This window comes from Aegilops tauschii, chromosome 6 (genome assembly GCF_002575655.3).
Source record: "Aegilops tauschii subsp. strangulata cultivar AL8/78 chromosome 6, Aet v6.0, whole genome shotgun sequence".
Lineage (NCBI taxonomy): Eukaryota > Viridiplantae > Streptophyta > Magnoliopsida > Poales > Poaceae > Aegilops > Aegilops tauschii.
The window spans coordinates 454,358,101-454,381,865 of NC_053040.3; the positions used below are offsets into that span (position 1 = coordinate 454,358,101).

The following is a 23,765-nucleotide window of genomic DNA, read 5'->3' on the forward strand; positions in this document are numbered from 1 at the left end:
ATCGGCAAAAGCCAGGAAAGAAATATCCTCAATGAGAGAGGCCGAAGGAGAGAATTGACATGGATAGAAAGGACGAGGCTCATCAAAAGTCGCACCCCGAGAAATGCTTATCCGCCGATCGATACGATCCCAACACTGATAGCCCTTGTGCTCATCAGCGTAACCTAAGAGGAAACGTTCAATATACTAAGCAACCAGTTTGAGGGGCAAGAAGAAGGTATTAAACGCAACAAAACAAACGAAGCGTTGTGTAGCCATGCATGAGAACGACCAAAAAGACACTCGAGAGGAATATCACCCTGCAAAGGAAGGTTGACTGTTGATCAGGTTGGTGGATGTAGAAACAACCTCAACCCAAAAGTGACCTAAGAAGACACATTCAATATACTAAGCAGTCAGTTTGAGGGGCAAGAAGAACGTATTAAACGCAACAAAACAAACGAAGCACCGAGTAGCCATGAGAACGACCAAAAAGACACTCGAGAGGAATATCACCCTGCAAAGCAAGGAAGGATGACTGTTGATCAGGTAGGTGGATGCAGAAACAACCTCAACCCAAAAGTGAGGTGGAAGAGATGCGTTGATCTTCAATGCACAAGCTGCCTCAAGAAGGTGACGATGCTTAGCAAACAATTTTGAGCATCAGGACCATGACAAGAGAACTGAGAAAGTGCGTCCTGCTCAGCAAGGAATCCGCGCAATAAATGATTGATAAACTCGCAAGCAAAATCTGCATGGAAGACACAGGAAGGAGTGGAAAACCGGGTATGAAGCGTGGTGGCAAACTTCTTACTGATAGATAAGACCTCACTAGAAGAAAAGCATAAAATATATCCATGTGTGTTGAGAGAAATCATCTATAAAGATGATATAATAGCGATGTCCTCCTTTTGAGGCAAAGGGACCTGGACCCCAAACATCGAAGTGAACAAGATCAAAAGGACGACGAGACACAATCTCGCTATGAGGATAATGTAACTTAACCTGTCTGCTAAGCCAACAAACTGACAGCCTAAAGACACACCGCCAGAGACAGATCCAAGAAGACCACGTCGAACTAAGGATGAGAGACTAGAGCCACACAAGTGACCAAGACGATGATTCCAAAAGAACAGGTAAAGAAAGTAACCGAGGCAGAGAGACTGGCGGCGGTGGCAGGAAAGGGAAGGTTAAGCTAGATAAGCACCCAGAGGACCTGGGAATTACAACTTCGAGGGCCAACACCAAGTAGAGCATCCGTGTAAGGATTCTAATCAGAACATGAACATGAGAATCTGGAGGTCGAATGGCTGACAAACTGGAAGAAGTTATATGAAAATACATCCAGTACCAAGGATCCATGGAGATGTACCTGGTTGTGTAAAAAGTGGTCACTCGGTACAAGAAAAATTAGTAGCAAAACCTGTTAATGTTGAACCAAAAGAAGCTGCTAGTAGATCGCCTAACCTTCGGTGTAGTCAGGTTCTCAACTGAAGAGGTTGACAAAGAAGTACTGGGCAATGAAACTAGAAGTAGGAAGTAAATGTTTTGTTAAAGATCGAAAACCCAAATGTATTTCTCATTCTTCTTGTTTGGCTTCATTTGGTTTTTGATCTCTTTCTTTTGTGTTCTTTATGGTTCATTTCCTTCTTATTGTTTCTTTTGTTTATTTGTTTGCTTTTACAAGAAAACACAAAATATTTCTTTCTCCCTTTTTTCTTTTGAAGTTCTTTGAGAAAACAAAAAAAATATTTCTTCGTTCTTTTTGCTTTTTCTTTGGAAGTTTATCTGATTGCCTCTTTGTTGAAACTTTCGAAATCTTGTATCTTTGCTTGTCACTTTGCATTATTGTTTGCCTTCTTTGAGAAAACCAAAAATTCCAAAAATACTTCAGTGGTGTTTCTCTTAGTTCTTTGCCTTTTATATTTCAAAAAATCCAAAAATATTTCTCTTCCATTTTTCTTTTGTTTTACTTCGTTTGCTTTTGATTGTTCTTATTGGCTTTTCTTGCTGTTTCTTTTTGTTGTTTCTTTCGTCTTTGTGTTTAAGTTGCAAAACCCAAAAAATCCAAAAAGATTTCTTGTTTGCATCTTATTGAGTCTCGAGTGTTCAAAGTGTTCTTTTTTTCTTTTTTCTTCCTAATTTTTCTTTTGTATGTTTCTTTGTTGTTTTCTAGAAACCCCAAAAGATTTCATTGTGCTTTTGTTCTTTTGATGTTCTTTGAGAAAACAACAAAGATATTTCCTTGTTTGTTTTGCTTTTTCTTTCGAAGTGTATTTTATTGCCTCTTTGTTGGAACTTTGAAAATATTTTACTTTGCTTGTCTTTACATTTTTCGTTGCCTTCTTCGAGGAAAAAAATTCCAAAAATATTTTTGTTGTGTTTCTTTAAGTTCTTTGCCTTTTATCTTTTCGAAAATCCAAAAAGATTTCTCTTTCGTTGTTCGTTTGTTTTCCTTGTTTTTTTGTTGTTCTTTTTGGCTTTTCTTTGCTGTTTTCTTTTCATCGTTTCTTTTGTCTTTGTGTTTAAGTTGCAAAGCCCAAAAATTCCAAAAACATTTCTCTTTTGCCCTTATTGATTGTCAACTATTTGAGGTATTCTTTTGTTTTTTTCTTCCTATTTTTTTTGGATGTTTGTTTGTTGTTCGCGGAGGGCGAGGTGACGCAGAATCGGAGGGTGGACAGCGGCGAAGCACAAATCTTCTCGGCAAAGGAGGCGGCGGCCGAAAGAATGGAGAGCTCGCCTCCGACGTCGGAGCTATCAACGGGGAAGATGAATCCCCAAGCGCTGGGTTGTAACAAGAGGTTAGTGAAAGGCAACTTGCATCACATCATAGATTCAGGGATTTAGGAAGTAAAACTAGTCATGACTGAAGAAATCCTACAGTTAGAGCAAGTGCTGATTGGTCTCTGCATTCAGAAAAAAACATGCTATACTGTGCTTGCAGGCTGATTGCTCTCTGCATTCAGAAAATTCATGCTATGTGCCTGTGTTTTGCAGGCTGATTGCCCTCTACATTCAGAAAATTCATGCTATATGTGCCTGTGTTTGCAGGCTGATTGCTCTGTGTTCTGAAAAATTATGCAATATGTGCCTGTGTTTGCAGGCTGATTGCTCTGTGCATTCAGAAAATTTATGCAATGCATGCCTGTGTTTGCAGGCTTAGGATTGGTGCTGCCGCACCGAGCAGAACACCGCACCCAAGTTGAATCAGCGCACGATCGAGAAGGCTGTCAGGTGTTGCAGAGAGAACCCAACTGAAAACGTGATCACGCCGGTCCTTGGTACTACTTTCGACTTTTTGGGCGAAGCATACGACTTGTGTGTACATGTAGGTGAATATCATCCGGAAAGCATGGTGAAGCAGGTGTGTCATCCTTGTGTACCATTTGAGATGATGTTATGTCGTACTTCAGCGAGTCAGCAGATAACTGCTTCTGTATTGACACCTTGTGCAAGAATGAGAACCAGAGTCTGCTTGACATGAAAGTCATAAGTTAGCACAGATAAAGTGCGTCAAATGAAATCAACAGGAATGATAAGCTTAGTTGGGAGCTTCAAACTAGAGAGTGACGGGCTTACTGAGAATTCAGGTTCGATGGGGTGCCTCCAGCTTAAATAAGGGTTTTTGGTTTCTGCTTCATAATCAAGTTGAGCAAAACGGCGGAAAAACCAAGGGCATCAGTTCATGACCAATTATTCTGTTGCCGACAAGCTGGTCCCTAATTGTATAGCCTGTAATCCGAACGAATCTTGGCTCCTCGTGAACAATGAAGTTGCTGCATTGTCGGGGACATCTTTGTTAGTGCGGCCAAAATAAACAAGCTGAGGGTGATGGGTTAGACTAGTGTAGTGATGCGCATGAATACCAGGCTAGCTCACTGTCTGGTGCATCTATGAACTGCTCAAGGAGTTCAGCAACACTAGCTTATTTCCTTCAAAGAGGACTGTGATCTCAAACTTTTTATTTATGTCTTCAGTCTCTGCCTATTTTAGTTATTCCCTTCATTTTTTGTCTGACCATAGTATCTTAGGCTCTAGTTCATTTCTATTTATTCAGTCACCCATTTCTGTTAGTGTTCAGTTTTTATGTTCATTGCTCTATCTGCAATTTACATGAGCTAACTCTCTCAGTCATCACTCTTTATTCATTAGTCCATGTTGAGTCCCTCAATTTTTCCTTTTTCTTTTTTGGCAGTCTATGCTGCATGCTCGTCAGTGACCCTGTCAACAGGAAAGGGAGAGAGTAGAAGTTGAGCGGTAATCTCTTCATTCAGATGTTTTCCTTGGCAATCGTTTGACGCAGAGCGTTCTTGTCTTTGGATTTTATGGACGTTGCAAACTAACATGCATGATTCGAAAAGGGACTACTTAACGGCTGGCATTCAGTAAACTTTCTGTCGAATTGTTAGTAAACTTTTGATACAGAGCCTAGATATCAGGTTTTTTTTTTCTATTTTAGATTTCTTTTGTTTAATTCATTGTTCTTCTTTTAATTCATTGTTCTTCTTTTAATTCATTGTCATTTCTTCAGTCTATATTCAGTTTATGTGTTTTCAGTCAGTTTTCAGTCTATTATTATCATTTCAGTTTTTAGTCTTCATTTTATTTTCTTCATCATTCAGAACCCATGGATTGAATGAGGTTTCAGTGGCGTCGAATCGCACCATGATCAGATACATGCTGTGAAATCATATTTTGCGTGGGGGCGCCAACAAGCCTGCCGACAGCGATGTCACTTCCAGAGTTCTAGTGGTTGTAGCAGCCAAGAAGGAACTGCCTATTGCCGGCGGGGCTCAAGCGGTGTCACTTTCAGTGGCTATAGCAGCCAAAAAAACCAAAACCCCTCTATATTCTGATGGCAAATCTGTAAGCATCTCACTAATGAAAGAGCTTATCACCATGACGTGCACGTGTGCGTTTTAAAAATGTGAGGCTAAGGTCAACCATCAACCCAAAATGTTTCTCTGTCACTAACCACCTGAAATTTATGTACAACTTTTCAGTTTTTATTGATTGATTGATGGCTTTGTTCTTGACAATCCTTTACGAATCTACTCTGCTTTTGCGGATAGGCGAAAAAGATTGTTTTTTAGTATTTTTTCTTCAGTAGATTATTGAACGAGGTTTCAGAGCAGATTGAGAGAAAAAGAGAAATGTTAGTTCATGCTTCAGTACATTATTTTTCTTCATTACTCTTTTCGATATTTCTTGCTTCAGTACATTATTTTTCTCTTACTACATTTCTTTGTTCTTTTCATTCCGAAAAGGCTACCTTAGCAGCACAACTACGGTCTTTTTTTTTTTTTTTTTTCCTTTTCAGCTCTCAAACTGCAGCCTAGTTTTGTTGTCAGTTCTCTGTTTTTGATGGATCTGATATGGTTAGCCCTATCTAGTTTTCCTGTATGTGCTACGCCTAGTTATAACTACTTCCATCTTTTAACAGCTGTCCTAGTTTTGTTGCTCACCGGCTGGCACCTTCTTTTTCTTTTTCTCTTTTTATCAGATGTATGAATTGCACGTGGCATCACATAAATTACCATTCGAGATAAGTTCCAGTCTGCAGATTTCGGGGGACAGTATGGCTGGAATACGCTTGGTAACAGGGAGCATTACCACTGCTGTGTACAAGACCCCTAAGTAAGACCAAATCAAATTTAAGGAGGGATGGAAGGAGTTTATTATGGGGAAGGACCTAAGGTTTGGCAATGCTATACTAATCACTTTCAGATGCAGCGCATTTGAGGAGTTCATAAGGATAATGATCATCAACAAGATTTAAGAGTTGCTTGAGTTCAGTCAGGAGGATGAGGATGTGATTTTCGGAAGTATAATTCGTTCGCGGCACAACAGTTTTTAATTTGTTATTGTTGTCAGTGGAACAATGAATTATCAGTGTGTCCGTATGTATATGTTTGCTAAGCTACTGGAACCTTTGTATGAACCATCTGTTTTCAGTATATTTTTCTTCAATCTGCTTTCATGTATGTATTGTCAATCAATGGACAAGCTATGCTCAATAACATCAGTCTTTTCTCAATCATCATCAGTCATTGATTCTAATCTTTCTTTCAGCCGATCGGCAGATGGTCAACACGATAATGGGCCCAAAAAAAAGAACCCAAGTGAAAGTCAGACGTCTGTTTGTTAGACACTCCCTAAAAATATGAGGGGTTAAAAATAACTAGAAGTAGTGTGAGCCATGAAAAACCAACGACTACCTTGTGGAGTGAGAGAACGTTCAGAGATAACAATGACTACACACTGATATTTTTAAGATACGGCTGAAGCTGTGGCTGGGGACGTCCATGAGCTGGTTGGATCTCTGCTCGGCTGCCGCCGTCCGCGAAATTGTGATCGCGCCTGTATCTCTGGTGAAGGGAAGCGGATGGGTGCACGGCTAGAGGCTGGTGCAGCACGTACGGCTGGGGCTGGGACAAGTCGTGGCGAGTGAGCTCCGGCAGGTAGGTGTCCGTGGATCTCAAAAACTGACACAACCCAGCCTGCATGAAGCATATTGATGTTCAGAAAGTGGATCCGGCTGTGGAAAATGATTTTTGCTGCCAATGAAATTTTACATCTTTTCTGACGCACTTGTAGAAGCGTGGTCCGCCTTGGGAGATGAAGGTTGGGCAAGGAATCAGCGGGAGTACCTCGTCCGGCTGGGATGAAGAAGATGAGGTAGTCATCGTTCCCGAATCCCGATCTGCTTCCTGCCGACGAGGTTGAGGAAGATAATGAGAGGGGGGCAGAGGGGAACGAATCTTCCGGTGGATTAGCTGGCGTCTGATCCGTAGCCCAGGACGGGTCGGCCCGTCTGAGCCTCCTCGCGGCCTCGCGGGGGATGACGGCCGTTGCATTAAAAAAGGGGTAGTGCGAGTATACGGCTGCAAGTTAAGACATTAAGCTATAGCTTATTTTCCTTTTATTATTTTCTCTGTAAAACTATGTCATTTCAGTTTGGGAAACTAGAACTCTTAGTGACGGCAGAAGCTAAGAGTTTAATGGTGAAAAAGGCAGACACTATCTACCTGCTTGTAATATTGCCATATAGTAGCACTTTTTACACATCATATTTTCTTCAACATGAGAGACTTGATAAATGTGTGTCATACAAAAGTGGTATATTAGTTCTTTTATTTGAGAGAAGTACATATTCGAATCCTCAACGTTCAATTTTTTTGAAGAACAAACCCTAAAATTTTATTGTTATATTTTTTTAAAATCGGACTTCCGTTTTTTCTACGTAACAAGGGGCTGAATATGTATTTTTCTTCTGGTTTTTAATATTTTTTTGCAATGAAGTTTGAAACTTTCTTAGAACGAGCACCATGTTAATGTTGATTTTATAGGATTTTTTACACATTCAGTTTTGTGGCGTGGCATCTGACTAAGCGACTGACTGGACGGTCAAAACCACTGCAACTCATCAAAAGCTAGTTTGAGGAGAGGACATGGTTAAAACGTGCCGGTACTGATAGTTCGGAGTTGTAATATGTGCTTTTTCTATTAACCGGTTGCAATATGGACCGATTTAAAACGAGCAACATTCGCAATACGATTCTTGACTCCTGTGAAATAATTAACTCTCAACATGCCGTAGTGGTATAAAAACAATTTTGGCCTAATTTTTTTGCCTTTGACCTAAGTTCATTTTTTTTTCATTCCCATAATAACACGTCAGTACGTCACAGGTTTGCTTTCTTTGTCCTATTTGTTTATTTGCCTAATTTTTGCGCGTTAGTAAGTGGAGTAGTGTGAGAAATGCACAACGGTCGTAAGTTTGCTTTTACATACACTGTACTAGCTAGTGCGGCCAGGGAGTACGGCGCTCATCAGGCTTGATTCTTTCAAAACGACACCGAGGGAAGTGGGGGCGGGCAACCGGGCAAGCACCAACTGGGGGAGGCTGCATCTCTCCATCTCCTGTCGACCGTATAAGCCAGAACTTTTTATTTTGAATGAAATGACCCATGCAGAACTTTGGTTACGAATAGCACAGAACTGGATGGAGTCGAGCAGGAGAGGGTAGGCTGACAGGGACTGTGAAAAACGTTCCATCGCAGCACTTTATGTTTACGTGCGCAGTGATTTAGTATGGCAGTACGAAGAACTTTATATGGTTGAGTATTTAAAACGTGCAACTAATTAATTAAGAAAGCTTGGTAATAAAAAAACATCTACGTGAACAAAGTGTGGTAAACTGCGTACCTAACAGCTACAGTTAGCAGTCTGAGTGTGTCCAAAGGAACGCACCGTGCATAGGCATGGAGGCAAGTGGATGGCATGTGCACAGGGGAATCTATAGACATGGACCCACTAGATGTCACGTCAGAGGGAATACGGCTTTCATTTAAAAGAGTGAAATATTTGTTTGGCGTTCCTATACATCGAATACACTAGAGGTCTGCCAGCACTGTGGGTCCTAATGATTTGACCATGCGCTGGACATGCGGTCTGGATACGAGTTGAGCGCGCAACATGGTCAAGTGCAATAGGCCCGTATTCGGGGAGATATGACTACTATCTCTAAAGTTCTTTGTGCTTGACCATAAGAGCACCGCAACTAAGTATATAAAGTGCGCATCGACGGTTGTATGCGTAGTAGTGTCTAGTGATGATTATATCACGATAATTATAGGATTTGTATCACATGAACCATAATGATAGAACTTATCCATCAATATTACATTAAAGTTCTTCATGGTCAAGTGCAAGAGACCCGTATTCTGGGTACATGTGACTACAATCTCTAAAGTTCTTCGCGTTCTTCGCGCTTGAGTATAAGAGGGCCGCTACCAAAGATAGAAAGTGTGCATCGATGGTTACATGCGACGTAGAGTCTAGTGATAACAATATCAAATATAATTATAGGGTTTGTTTCCCAAGACCTCGAATGAAAAAACTTACCGATCCATATAACATTAAAGTTCTTCATGCTCAAGTGCAAGATGCCCATATTCGGGTACATATGGCTACTTTCTCTATAGTTCCTCGCACTCGACCATAAAAGGACCACAACAAATGATATAAAGAGTGCACTGACGGTTGTATGGGACTAGTGCCTAGTGATGACAATATCACGATAATTATAAGGTTTGTTTGCCAGGAGCCCGAATGGTCAAGTGCAAGAGGCCCGTACTCGGGTACATATGGCCACTATTCTCTAAAGTTCTTCGCGCTCCGCCATAAGAGGACCGCAACCAAGGATATAAAGTCTGCATCGGCGGTTGTATGTCACGTAGTGTCTAGTGATGACAATATCATGATAATAGGGTTGGTATCTCAGGAGCCGGAATGAAAAACCTTACCGATCCATATAACACTAAAGTTCTCCATGGTCAATTGCAAGAGGCCCGTATTCCGGTACATATGGCTACAATCTCTAAAGTTCTTTGCGCTTGACCCTAAGAGGACCGCAACCAAGGATATAAAGTGTGCATCGACGGTTATATGCGATGTAGTGTCTAGTGATAACAATATCAAAAATAATTGTAGGGTTCGTTTCCTAATACCCCGAGTGAAAAAACTTACCGATCCATATAACATTAAAGTTCTTCATGGTCAAGTACAAGAGGCCCGTACTTGGGTACATATGACTATTTTCTCTACAGTTCTTCGCACTCCCATAAAAGGACCACAACCAAGGATATAAAGTATGCATCGACGGTTGTATGCGACGTAGTGTTTAGTGATGACAATATCACGATAATTATAATGGGGTCCCAGGTGCCCGGATGAAAAACTTACCGATCCAAATAACATTAAAATTCTTCATGGTCAAGTGCAAGAGGCCCGTATTCGGGTACATATGGCTACTATCTCTAAAATTCTTCACGCTCCACCATAAAAGGACCGCAACCAAAGATATAAAGTGTGCATCGACAGTTGTATGTGATGTCGTGTCTGGTGATGACAATATCACGATTATTATAGGGTTGGTATCCCAGGAACCCGAATGAAAAAACTTACCGACCGATATTACATTAAAGTTCTTCATGGTCAAGTGCAAGAGACCCACATTTGGGGTACATATGGCTACAATCTCTAAAGTTCACCGCGCTTGACTATAAGAGGACCGCTACCAAAGATATAATGTGTGTATCGACAGTTATATGCGACATAGTGTCTAGTGATAACAATACAAAAAATAATCATAGGGTTTGTTTCCCAAGAGCCCGAATGAAAAAACTTACGAATCCATATAACATTGACATTCTTCATGGTCAAATGAAAGAGACCCGTATTCACGGACATATGACTACTATCTCTAAAGTTCTTCGTGCTTGACCATAAGAGGACCGCAACCAAGGATATAAAGTGCTCATCGACGGTTGCATGTGTCTACTGACGATAATATTATGATAATTATAGGGTTGGTATCCCAGGAACCCCAATGAAAACACATGGATCCATATTACATTAAAGTTCTTCATGGTCAAGTACAAGAGACCCGTATTCAGGGTACATATAGTCATGTTGAATCAAAGTCATGTTGAATCAAAGTCCTTCGTGATTGAGTGCTTAAGCACCGATCATATTGAATCAAAATCCTTCATGATCGAGCGCTTAAGCACCGGGCATGCTGAATCAATGTTCTATATCCGGGGGACTAGCTTCGTACTAATGTCCTACATAGGTCCAATTGAAACAACGAAAACTAATATATCAAAGTGATTTGGCAAGAATAATGTGTAGTTGAAATAAATGTGTTAAGTACTTTGGGGGGGGGGGGGGGGGGGGTTATGTACCACACATTGCTTCAAAGTGCTAAAAATGTCCAATTGAAACGCGGATAGCATCTAAAGTCCTTCATGATCGATCGCTTAAGCACCGGCAATGTTGAACCAAAGTCCTTCGTGATCGAGCGCTTAAGCACCGGCCATGTTGAATCAAAGTCCTTCATGATCGAGTGCTTAAGCATCGGGCATGTTGAATCAAAGTTCTTTATCTGGGGGTCTAGCCTCGTACTAATGTCCTAGAAAGTTCTAACCGAAACATGCGTATCATCTAAAGTCCTTCGTGATTGAGCACTTAAGCATCGGGCATGCTGAAATAAAGTTCTATATCCGGGGGACTAGCTTCGTACTAATATCCTACAAAGGTCCAGTTGAAACACCGAAAACTGCTATATAAAAGTGACTTGGCAAGAATCATGTGCGGTTGGAGTAAACTTGTTAAGTCCTTCAGGTTCGTGGGCGAAATTGGTTCACAGTGCTAAAAAGGTCCAGTTGAAACACAGGTAGCATTTAAAGTCCTTCGTGATCGAGCGCTTAAGCACCGGTCATGTTGAATCAAAGTCCTTCGTGACCGAGCACTAAAGCTTCGTACCATTGACCTACAAAGGCCCAATTGAAACACAAAAAACAAATATATCAAAGTGATATGGCAAAAATCTTGCTAAAGTCCTTAAGTTTCGAGGTAAGAAGACTATTGGACTTTCTCAGTTGCTTTGTAATGTACTTGCGATAGTGGTTTTTTCTATTTCTAGACAGCAGTACATCGCTTCTGATAGTGTTCTCGGTGTAAAAAAAATGAATTACTAATGTGCCCACTATTGTTGTTTCATGATGCCCAACTGAATAATGTCGTCTGTTTTACAACAATGTGTCTATTTCTGCTGCTTTATATTATGTCATTCAGTTTGCACAAACAGTTTCTACGACAAATGAAGAATTTTTGGTAAAAAGATAATTTGATAGCAACATCATAATATGAACAACAACAAGCATAAGTAGATTTTGCAGAAATGAACATCAAAGGTTCAATTTGAGTTGCACTTGTACTAAAATAAGTACCACGGCTAACTTTACACATCCACATAACATTTCCGATTTTACATATTCACTACTTCGCCACGAAATGACCTAATTTCCGACAACAAAAGAAAGCCTACAACACCAATTTAATCTTTCGAAACAGCACAACAAAAGAAAGCCTACAACATCTTTCATAACACCAATTTTTATCTTCCAACAACAAAATGAACATTCTTATCGAGCACGAAATTCTCTCATGGCCTGCAAGGCTGCACTTAGTACACTTTGGGACTTTCCTTTTGTGTCTTTTGTACACCTCCCTTTGAGGGGTATCAGGATGCGATGTGGCCCTTACCTCTGCAAATAGAACAAAACTTTGATCTTGGCTTGCTGACATTCTCATAACCTAGCTTTGCTCTTGCGTTCATTGGCTTGCTTCGATCCCTCTTGCGTGGTACTACATTCATTGAGCTTGATAGAATAGTTGCTCCTGGTATGACAGGCATATCTTGGTCATGCAGTTCAGTTGAGGCCTGATCTTGTAACCCAAGCCACCCTGCAACCATCAACTGCCAATAAGTTTCCTTTACCAATTTCTACACATACAATTTCATGAGTCAAAGACCCTGCATATTTCGGAGTTTTTTTTACGAGAAAACTTCCAATCTATTCATTTTCGATCATGGCAATACAACGAACACCAGAAATAAGACCAGCGCAGCAGAACAACAACCGCCGTCGATGAAGAGTAGCGTAGATCGGAAGGATCCAACCTGAAGAAACACAAACGTAGACGAACTACGACCAGATCCGAGCAAATCCACCAAGGATAAATTTGCCGGAGACACACCTCCACACGCCCACCGATGATGCTAGACACACCATCGGAACGGGGGCTAGGCGGGGAAGACCTTATTCCATCTTCAGAGAGCCGCCGCCGTCTCGTCTTCCTTAGCAGGACACAAACCCTATCAAAATTCGAAGAAACATCTAAAAACGAAGCCCTCCCGCCGGCAAGGGCTGGGATCCACCACGCCGCCATGGCCCTAAGGCCACCGAAGACGAGGCGGACCGGCGGCGGCGCCGACGGGAGGCAAAGGAACCCTAAGCTTTTCTTGGGGAGGAGGCTGCTCTAAACAAAATTGTGTTCTCTGCATATTTCGGAGTTGTTAACAATAATGCAAAGAAAAATTATTCTGGAAAACATTGTCAGAATGTGCACATCACTCTGATGTGGGTTCAGAAGTACTTGCTTTGCACACAACAAAGAAAATTTGCTCCAAATAATATCAATTTTCTCCAAAGAATACACCTTTTAGAAGAAATAACTGATCTCTCCGTAAATTGTATAGCTTTACATGTCAATTCTGAAAATTAGTAATCAACAATGCTAAAAAAAATTGGACTATAAGTTTGACTGAAAACAAGTAGTTGCTAGCGACTATATATTTGACTGAACAGAAACGCCAAGTTGAATGATTCCTGGGCACAATTAGAAATTTGAATCATGTATTGTTTGCCATCCTCGACGACCCCATACTGTGTACAATTACTATTTATGATCACTGATAAGCGACATATTTTGTAACATCATGGGCACATGCTATGCAAATTCGTATGTTGCTGCCAATGGTCTTGAAATCTATCCAACTACTCCGCAATAACGACAATCTGCTCCAAAGAATCAAACTTTTGACAGCAATAAGTAATCACTATATCAAATTTCCTTGCTGTGTACTCCCTCCGTTCCAAAATAGATGACTCAACTTTGTACTAACTTTGTATTAAAGTTAGTACAAAGTTGGGTCATCTATTTTGGAACGGAGGGAGTAGATGTTAAGGCCCATGGAAAATTTCAATTGATAGTGCTGAATTAATCTTCAGACTACTATTTTACTGAAAACACTTGCCTAGTCGAATCATTCCTCCACACAATTACTGTTTACTGTACAAGTCAATGTCCATTATACTCCCTCCGTTCCAAAATAGATGACTCAACTTTGTACTAACTTACAAAGTTGAGTCATCTATTTTGGAACGGAGGGAGTAATTTCCAACTGGGAAAGCTTACAAAATTCGGGTCTAGGCTACTATTTTACTGAAAGCACACACCCAGTTCAATCGTTCGCCAACACAATTTGATATATTTAGGACGCATCTATTGCCGCTGGGGGGGGGGGGGGGGGGGGGGGGGGGGAGAACGTGGAGGAACACTCGCCGCTGTCTTCCTCATTTGGCGATCTCCGATCTGGGATGCACTCCAAGGGTTATGAACAAAAGCTGTCCATGGACACAGCACGAGAGATTGAAGGCTTTGCCCGATCCGCATAATTTCTCATGGCCTTCTCCAAAGCACTTTCCTTCGCGATAATGAGGCGCGGCGGTCGGGTATCTTGCCAAGTCGGACCCTACATATATTTGAGATGTTAACCGCAATTGGAATGAAAACAAAACTGTCTAATATAGTCAAAATGTGCTCATCACTCTGACTTTGATTCAGAAGTAGTTGCAGTGTTTTGAATACTGTATGCATAGATATATGTAACAACCAATGCTCCAAAATAATTAAATGTGTAGCATCAATAGGTATGCTGCTCATAAAATTGTCATAATGCACATGTCAATGCCTAAGCCAATATTGACAGTATAAATGCCTGCAAAAAAGGCGGCAAAGTCTGACTATAAAATGTACTATAACCAAGAGCCGAGTTTATGATTCCTTGACACAAATCAAAAATTGGATCATATACGGCACCCAAAATAGACATGTTTATGATAGCTGATCATAACAGGATGTCTTGTAACATCAACCGACAACTCCTCAATAACAAAAATTCTGCTCCAAAATAAACAAACTTTTGACAGCAATCAACTGAACACGATAAAAAAAATCTCCTGCTCATGTAAGTTTACGTGTACAACACGGGCCTAGATGTCCACGTTCATTAAGCCCAAAACTAGAAACTGAACACGTCACTGACCACTCTAATTTCGGGCTGCCCAGAATCCTCAAATCTTCATCAAGCCAACAACTTTACTGAAAAAAGAGGACTACTTTACTGAAAGTTGTAGGTCGATTGAGCTAGTACCTTTGAGGCCAATTCAGATGGGGGCTCACTGTGACTGCCGGTGTTGTCAATATCTGGGGGAAACATTGAAAAAATCTTCCGTGTCTTGAACTTGAGATGTAGAACTTGAGGAACGATAATCGGTAACACCATATTTCTCTCCATCCCCGCACTCGTCGTCGTCCTCCCCTTCCTCTAGCAATGCCAGATCTGGGACGCCCTCGGTTGCGACCGGCTGGGAACAGAAGTTGCCCATGACCAGGAGAAGATGAAGACTTGAGGATTTGCTGGAGAAGACAAAGAAAGAAGAAGAGGATCTTGTGAGAAGAGAAACCTGAACAGGAGATCCGTGAAGATGCTGATTTTTCCTAACCTGTTGCGCGTGGAAGTGGATTTTCGGGACAGGATGCGGATTTTCCCCCACCGCGATTCATTGGTGAATCGTAATGAAATCTCGAGATCGAGGTGCCGGCGATGGAGAGGGCGTGGTTCCGCCGGTCGATGCAGCTGCGTCTGCCTGATGAGATTCGAATTTTGAACTGCTTCCGGCTTGGTCGATGGGGCATCCTGGTCACGGGGTAGTGGACGGGGGAGTAGGCGAGTACGGGCTAGGCGCGATCGTAGGTAGGAGGCCAGATACGATAGGACATGGTATTCGCTTCGTATTGCACTGAGGCCTCTCCCAATGCTCCAATCTGGATCGGTGCTAAGCTTGCCACGTAGGAAAAAATCAGACGTGGCTGGTTAGTTAAAGAAGAGAGAGAGCGAACCAGTAACCCCAGGAAGGAACGACTCCAAGCGCACGACCCCAGGCAGAAAGCAGTTAATTCGATCCCGTGTGAAGCGCCGCATCGTTCTCCTATTCTCCTTTTTCCCTTTCGACCCGAGCGGCGCCCTCGCCTCCTCGCCGTGCGCCGCCGCCCCAGCGCAGCCACTTCGTCACCGCGCGGTGCTGCCACGCCTCACAATCGCCGCCTCGGCCGTCGTTCCGCCTGTTTGTGGAAGCCTAGCTCCGGCGGACCCTCGAGGCTGCATGGACCGCGGGCAGGAGAACGAATTACAGACACCACTGGCGCCACAAGCTCTGTTCGCCGCCGCTGATAGCTCAAGGATAATGAATTCTCTTCACAAAAGCAAAGCTGCTAGTTTGTTTCAAAACGTGTCCGTGTTCTGTGTTCAATTCACCCCGTGCTTGGCTCTCTCCCATCCATGCTTATATGAGTTTTTTCTCTGCTTCTTGCTAATTGATAGTTTGAACAGTATGTAATTGATAGACTGAACCATAAGATGGAGAGTCTAATCTGAATAGCATGTGATCTGAACCATAGATAATTCATAGTCTGAAGTCTGAACTATGGGCAATGGAGACTCTGATATAAATAGTAGTATGTGATCTGAACGCCATCGCCTAGTCCCAGATTCTTGCAACTTTGTCATAGAAACTACAGTAAATGATCTCTTTTGCACTTCGCCCATCTAATTAAATATTACAAAACGTACTGCTATTTGATTGTAATCTTGGTAATTGAAGGAATGTAGTACTCCCTCCTTCCGAAAAAGCCTGTCCCTCAAATGAATGTATCTACCACCAAGTTAGTGCTAGATACATCCATTTGAGAAACAAGTTTGGGACAAGCTTTTTCGGACGGAGGGAGTATGACAATACTGGCAGCATTGATGCAATGGACACTGCTAGTATCAGGATACTACAGAACTATCTCCTAAGTGTTGATGCAGTGTACAACTAGCTAGAACTAAACTGTGCCACAAAAACTAAACAGCTTGCTGAAGATTAATGAATTCCCAGCTGAGAAGGGCATGCTGATCTCTGTATTCCTGAAAAGATATTAACAAGAATCTCTTGCGGGGCAACAACAGTTAGAAACGACCTATATTCTGTAAGTTTAGTAGATAAAACTACTGCATATTTCGCTGCTTACGGCGAAGCTTCTGTTTACTTGTGTTTTTATTCTTGCATCATTGTGCTCCCATTAAATTGAATAAATATATTATGCATTACTAAATATATTTGCTTAATAGTGGCAGAAATAGGCCACACAGTAAACATACTACAAAAGATCCTACAGCTAATTAAATGAAGAGAGCTTAGCTACAGGGGAGTTTGGTTGCTAAGCTATTTAATATCCTTAGCACCTCATCTAAGCACCTGTGCATTGGAGTCAGCCTGAGAAAACTGAAATCGTCAAATCCGGGTGGGGCCATGTGAGCCAGGCTCGCGCGAATCCACAAGGCGCAGCGACGGCTCCGATACTGGTTGCACGCGCAACCAGTTAGGAAAGGCCTTATTTGCATGTACATCTGCGAATACAGAGAGATATACCTGGAGTGGGGCGAATCTAGGTGAAAACAGACGATGAAGATATGAGCTCATCTGAGCTCGAGCTCAGAATAGGACTTTCGCTTTGTTTGTGCCTTTTGGTTTTGTGGGCTCTTTTGTAGTTGCAGGGACAGAGGCACTAAGCATCTTACTCTAAAAATTATCTTGTTTGTGCAGTTGCAGGGTAACTATCTGAACGCAGTGCAGAGTTTAGGTCAAATATGTCGGAGTAATTGGCCACGGGTAGCCTCATCGCCCCCCCATGGCATTTTAAGACATCGGGGCCGGCTACGCCCCTCAAGAATAAAAGACAAAAGCACCGCCTTCTTGCGGCCGACTGGTCCAAGCGGCCGGCTGCCAGAAGACGGCCAGGACCAGAAGACGGCCCCGAAGTGGGCCGGCTCCTAGCAGGCGGCCCCAAGTACCCTCAAAGTCTGCACCCATATAAGTATGATGAGACGGGGCATGGCTACGGTACGCCCTGCCACCCCCAAATCCAGGGCCAAGCGTGGCCACAGTGCGCCGTACCAGACGGAGATCTCCTGCCCGGCGCGGCACTGTTGCCACTCTGCCCATGACATCACCCACGACAGGGGGAACCATGCCCCCACGACGGGCTGTCGGTACGGCCCGCGTGCAGTGGGCCCTACTTGTCCGCGAGGAGCCAAAAGGCGGCGAGCCCTGACCAGTCGGCTCGTGGAGAGGCCGGCCCCTAACCAGGCGGCCCTCCCCTCCTTGGAGTTTGTGCGCCATTAAACCAGAAGAGACGGGGAGTGGCTACAGTGAACGCCCGCGAGGCGGCGGTACTGTAGCCACGCCTCCCCTGACAAAGCATTGCATCATTAGCAACACGGCTACAGTGCTGAGCAGCTGGCAAGACCTGCAAGCGGCGGGTGCGGCCTGTCGGCCAAGTACGAGACAGCCAGTAGGGCCCACCAGGCGGCGGGACCCAGCGGCAGGCGGAGAAGCCGGCGACCGTAGACACTGATAGCCGGGTCCTACTCCCGGCCAGATTACCTTTGTACCCCTGGGGGGTAGGCCTATATAAACCCCCCAGGGCACCCATGCAAAGGGGTCAGACTTTAGTCCATCCACCCACACACATAGAGAGACGAAGTTAGGGCTAGCCTTGTTCTTCTTCCTCCTCTAGAGAAATAGCTCAAGGAGCAAGCTTGTAGCCACCATTGTTGCTTGAGTGATCATGCGGAGACCCCACAGAGCAGGAGTAGGGGTGTTATCTCCTAGGAGAGCCCCGAACCTGGGTAAGATTCGCCGGCGTGCATGTTTGCGCCTTATCCCGTTTCCTGGCACCGGCGACATATTATTAGCCCCCTTCATGATAAGCCATCCCTTGGCATATGTCGCATGACACCCCCGACATTTGGCGCCCACCGTGGGGCTAGGTGCGCCGTCGTTCAGAGATCTGTTCTGGACGGGAACATTGTTCCTCCCTAGCGAGCGCAGCCAGTCCGGCACGCCTGATGGCGTCGACGCTGGCGCGTTGCGTGACGCTGAGCTCGCCTGCGCGGCGAGCTGCCTCACTGACCTCATCGGCGAGATCCACCTCCCCGACGATCCCGCGCCTGACGTGGGAGCAGCCAGCTCCGAGAGCTGCCTTGTCGACCTCCTTGGCAAGCTCGACATCGCCAACGAGCCGGCCTCCGACCTGGAGTCGATTGGCTCCACCGACCCGATGCTTGTCGACTCTGACACGGCATCACTTGACGCCTTCCCCACCAACGTGGTGGTCATCGACGACCCTCTCCCTCGCGCCAACAGCGGCGGAAGCACCGTCACGGAGGTGCTCGTCATCAGTCACGACGGAGCCTCTGGTGGAGGTGCCCAAGACCCGCTGCAGGCGGCGCTGCGGGATCTGTCTGCACCCATTGCAGAAGACGCCGACGCCGAGACGCTGGAAGCTCACCGCGTCTCGCTCGTCGGAAGCGCCAAGAAGTTGGCTACCATGAGACGCCTCTCGAAGGCTTACCAGCGTGAGATCGACCGCGCTGTTGGCGGCACACCGGCTGCTGGCGGGCCCAGCCGCATTGGCACGGGCCGGCAGCGCGGCGCTACCGTCGCCAGCATGTTCGGGGCAGACCGCCCTGTCTATGCCATGCTCTTGGAGAACCTACGAGCTTCCCAGGCGGCAGCAAACGAGCTGGACCACCTTGAGGGCGATGAGCGTCGCTGCATGACGGAGCACGTTCAGCAGCTCATTGACGCGCCTACCGCGCTGCAAGAGGCCGGCTGCCGCGCAGAAGATCCCGGCCAACGGGTTGAAAATCCGCTTCCTTGCCGAGAGCAAGGCGTGACCTCCCAGACGCCGACTGGCGGCGTCCGCGACAAACGAGACAAAGAGCCGGCTGCTAGCCCCAGCCGCACACACATCACCATCGAGCGCGACCAAGATGGCCGCCCACGAGCAGTGGAACGACGGGACGACTACCCGCCGCCTCCTCCTCCTCGCAGGGAGAGGCGCGCCTCCCCGCCGCCTGTTGAGCATCCGACGCTCCGCGGCCCAATCGGAGAGAATGACGCCCGCCACCGGATTGATCGCCTCAACCGATTCCTGGCGCTAGAAGAAGAAGACGCAATGGGCCCGCCTTGTTTCGGCCCCTGCATCCGCGACGAGTCCTTCCCCAAAGGGTTCTCGCTCCCACGAGACACGTCCAAGTATAACGGCTCCATAAAGCGGGAGGATTGGTTGGTTGACTACTCCACTGCAGTCAGCATAGCAAACGGCAACAAGCGCGTTGCCGTGAAGTACGTTCCGCTCATGCTCCAGGGCACGGCCCGGACATGGCTGAACTGCCTGAAGCCCCGCAGCATCAACGGCTGGGTAGATTTCACTGAGGTCTTCGCCCGCAACTTCACCAGCACCTACAAGCGGCCTCCCAATCCCCGCCAGCTCTCGCTGTGCGTTCAAGGCCCTGACGAGTCCACCCGCGACTACCTGACGCGATGGGCAGAACTGCGCAACTCCTGCGAAGGGGTGCATGAGGTCCAAGCAATCGAGTAGTTCACTGCCGGGTGCCGAGAGGGCACCTTACTCAAGCACCGACTCCTCTGCGACGAGCCGGCCACACTCGACGAGCTGCTGATCATAGCAGACAAGTACGCCACTGCCGACTCCTCCATGAAGTCGGAGCTCCGAGTGGATGCTTCTGGGAAGGTGCTCCCTCCGGCTCCTCGAACGTCGGCTGGAGGCAACAGTCGGTGCCAGCAGCCGAACGACAACAAGCGCAAAGCCCCCCAGCCGGCTTCCACCAGCCGGCAGGTGGCGACAGTTGAGGATCAGCATCCTGAAGGACAACCACTCCCCAACCGCCAGAAGGGCGGCAAGCTAGCCTGGTTGCCCGCCTTCTCTTTTGAGCAGACCCTCGATGCCCCCTGCAAGTTCCACAGCGGTGTGAAGCCATCCAACCATACAACTCGGAAGTGCCACTGGCTTGTCCGCATTGCCAAGGGAGAAGGACTGCCTCCTCCGCCTGCTGGCCCACCGGCTCCGCCTCCCCAGCAGCCGGCCGCCCGTCCAGCAGTCGGAGCAGTCCAAGATGATTACCCTGAAGAACATGGTGCTTATGTTGTTTTCACTAGTGTGGCCAGCGACCGACACAGTCGACGTCAGCAGCACCGTGAAGTAAATGCAGTTGCCTCAGCTGCTCCAGAGTTCATGCATTGGTCTGAGAAGCCTATCAGCTAGAGCCGAGCTGACCACGCGGAAGTGATGCCTTCTCCGAGTTCCTATGCCTTGGTGTTGGATGCTACCCTTGCAACCGAGAGGCGAGTTGTTCGCTTCTCTCGAGTCCTGATAGATGGCGGCAGCAGCATCAACATCCTCTACTGCGATACCATGGAGAAGCTGTGCATCAAACAAAAGCAACTCCTGCCCAGTCGGAATGTGTTTCATGGCATTGTGCCCGGCCTTTCCTGCTCACCAATCGGCAAGATCAAGATAGATGTCCTCTTCGGAGACAAGAATCATTTACGCCGTGAGACAATTTGGTTTGAGGTGGTAGACCTGGAGAGCCCTTACCACGTGCTGTTAGGCCGGCCAGCTCTAGCCAAGTTCATGGCAGTGCCACATTATGCCTACCTCAAGCTGAAGATGCCAGGTACCAAGGGTTATCACGATCAATGGAGACTATGAGAAGTCGTCTGCCTGTGCTACAGCTAGCAGCCGGCTGGCCGAGTCCCTTGTGATTGCTGCTGAGAAGAAGCTCCTAGACCAGGTGGTGGCTATGGCCGGCAAGCAGCCGGACATGTTCCCAGAGCCCAAAGAGTCAGAAACCCAGGGCTCCTTCCAGCCGGCCAAAGAGACAAAGAAGATTCCCTTGGACCCTGAGCACCCGGAGAGGCACGCTGTCATAGGTGCCAACCTTGATAGCAAATAGGAAAGCAAGCTCGTCGATTTCCTCCGTGAGAATCGGGACATCTTTGCATGGTCTCCCAAATACATGCCGGGTGTTCCGACGGATTTTGCCGAGCACAAGCTACACGTCAGAGCAGACGCCAAGCCCGTCAAGCAACCCCTCCGTCGACTGTCGGAGGAGAAGAGAAGAATTGTCGGAGAAGAGATCGCCCGCCTGTTGGCAGCCGGCTTCATTATGGAAGTTTTCTTCCCAGAATGGCTTGCCAACCCAGTCCTTGTACTAAAAAAGAATAACAAGTGGCGCATGTGCATTGATTACACTAGTCTCAACAAAGCCTGCCCCAAGGATCCGTTTGCATTACCCCGGATTGACCAAGTTATAGACTGCACAGCCGGATGCGAGCTGTTGAGTTTTTTGGATGCTTACTCAGGTTACCACCAGATCAAGTTGAACCCGGCAGACCGCCTGAAGACCGCCTTCATCACACCATTAGGAGCCTTCTGCTACCTGACCATGACATTCGGCCTGAGAAATGCCGGTGTCACGTTTCAGCGTTGCATGCAAAAGTGCCTCCTCAAGCAACTCGACAGAAATTCCCACGTCTATGTAGACGATATTGTGGTGAAGACGGAGAATCGCGGTACCCTCTTGGAAGATCTCAAGGAAACTTTTGAAAATCTGCGCCGGTTTCAGATCAAGCTCAACCCAGAGAAATGCGTCTTCGGAGTACCAGCCGGCCAGCTCCTTGGCTTCCTGGTCTCAGAGTGCGGCATCGAGTGCAACCCTGTGAAGATCAAGGCCATCGAGAGGATGGAGAAACCCACCCGACTAAGAGACGTCCAGAAATTCACCGGCTGTTTGGCATCTATCAGCCGCTTCATCAGTCGGCTAGGCGAGAAGGCTCTTCTCCTGTACCAGCTCATGAAGAAGACCACTCATTTTGAGTGGAATGACAAGGCAGATGAAGCTTTTTTCTAGTTGAAGAAAATGTTGACCACGCCGCCTGTCCTGGCGGCTCCGACTGCTAAAGAGCCCATGTACCTCTACATCGCCGCCACCAACCGAGTGGTCAGCACAGTCATGGTGGTAGAATGCCCGGAAGACGGCAGAGCATAGCCAGTCCAGAGGCCTGTGTACTATTTGAGCGAGGTGCTGTCAACCTCAAAGCAGAACTACCCTCACTACCAGAAGATGTGCTACGGCGTGCACTTTGCCGCCAAGAAGCTGAAGCCATATTTTCAAGAGCACCCAATCACGGTTGTCTGCACTGCCCCACTTGCCGAGATCATTGGCAACAGAGATGCATCTGACCGAGTGGCCAAAATGGGCTATCGAGTTGGCCACCATCTTCTACCTGCCACGCACCGCCATCAAGTCCCAAGCACTGGCCGACTTCCTTGTCGACTGGGCCGAGACCCAATACCTGCCGCCAGCTCCGGACTCCACTCATTGGCGGATGCACTTTGATGGCTCAAAGATGCGCAACGGCTTGGGAGCCGGCATTGTTCTCACTTCTCCCAAAGGCGACAAACTCAGATACACATTGCAAATCCACTTCGCTGCCTCCAAAAATGTAGCCGAGTATGAAGCACTGATACAAGGCCTCCGGTTGGCCAAAGAGATCGGCATCCGCCGGATCCTGTGCTATGGCGACTCCGACTTGGTGGTCCAACAGTCGTCCGGTGACTGGGACGCCAAGGATGCAAATATGGCGAGCTACCGCTTTCTCGTTCAGCAGCTCAGCGGATATTTTGAGGGGTGCGAGTTCCTTCACATACCACAGAATGAAAACGAGCCAGCTGATACCCTGGCACGGATCGGCTCCAGCCGTCAAGCAATACCAGCCGGTGTCTCCCTTCAGTGCCTCCGCAAGCCGTTAATCAAGCCTTCTCCAGAATATGAGTCCATCTTCATGCCGACTCCTCCCGAAGCAGTCAGATCCGACTCGGGGGCTGCAGCAGCCGGCCTGGGGACTTCAGCAGGCGGCGCGGGGACTGCGGCAGTCGCACCCGGCCCGGGGACTTCACAACCCGGCCCGGGGGCTGCAGCAGTCGGCCCAGGGACTTCACCAAACGGCTCGGGGACTGCAGCAGTCGCACCCGGCCCGGGCACTTCACAACCCGGCCCGGGGGCTACAACAGTCGGCCCGGGGACTTCAGCAACGCAGCAAGCGGCAATCGACTCCAAGCCGCCGCCTCCCAACCCAACCGCCCTAGTACAAGTGGCCATAGTGGCAGTAGAAGAAATT

The 23,765-nt window shown here is 46.5% G+C and overlaps 3 long non-coding RNA genes across 4 annotated transcripts; 1 reads left to right on the top strand and 2 right to left on the bottom strand.

Moving 5' to 3' along the window:
* Positions 1-2,486: 2,486 nt before the first annotated feature.
* LOC120966614 (uncharacterized) lies at positions 2,487-6,811 on the bottom strand. Of its 2 annotated transcripts, XR_012188148.1 has the most exons (4): positions 6,558-6,811; positions 6,201-6,482; positions 3,562-3,758; positions 2,487-3,453 (listed from the first exon to the last, which is right to left on the bottom strand). It is a non-coding gene; the product is annotated as an uncharacterized lncRNA (long non-coding RNA). The 2 variants fall into 2 exon arrangements; XR_012188147.1 differs by lacking the exons at positions 2,487-3,453; positions 3,562-3,758 and having other exon boundaries at positions 6,183-6,482.
* On the top strand, positions 2,503-6,022 carry LOC109768255 (uncharacterized). The gene is made up of 6 exons (XR_012188146.1): positions 2,503-2,783; positions 3,140-3,346; positions 4,178-4,239; positions 4,605-4,848; positions 5,486-5,619; positions 5,710-6,022. It is a non-coding gene; the product is annotated as an uncharacterized lncRNA (long non-coding RNA).
* A 7,002-nt stretch (positions 6,812-13,813) lies between the features above and the next one.
* On the bottom strand, positions 13,814-15,933 carry LOC109768261 (uncharacterized). The gene is made up of 3 exons (XR_002234064.4): positions 15,180-15,933; positions 14,828-15,093; positions 13,814-14,146 (listed from the first exon to the last, which is right to left on the bottom strand). It is a non-coding gene; the product is annotated as an uncharacterized lncRNA (long non-coding RNA).
* Between the last annotated feature and the right edge of the window lie 7,832 nt (positions 15,934-23,765).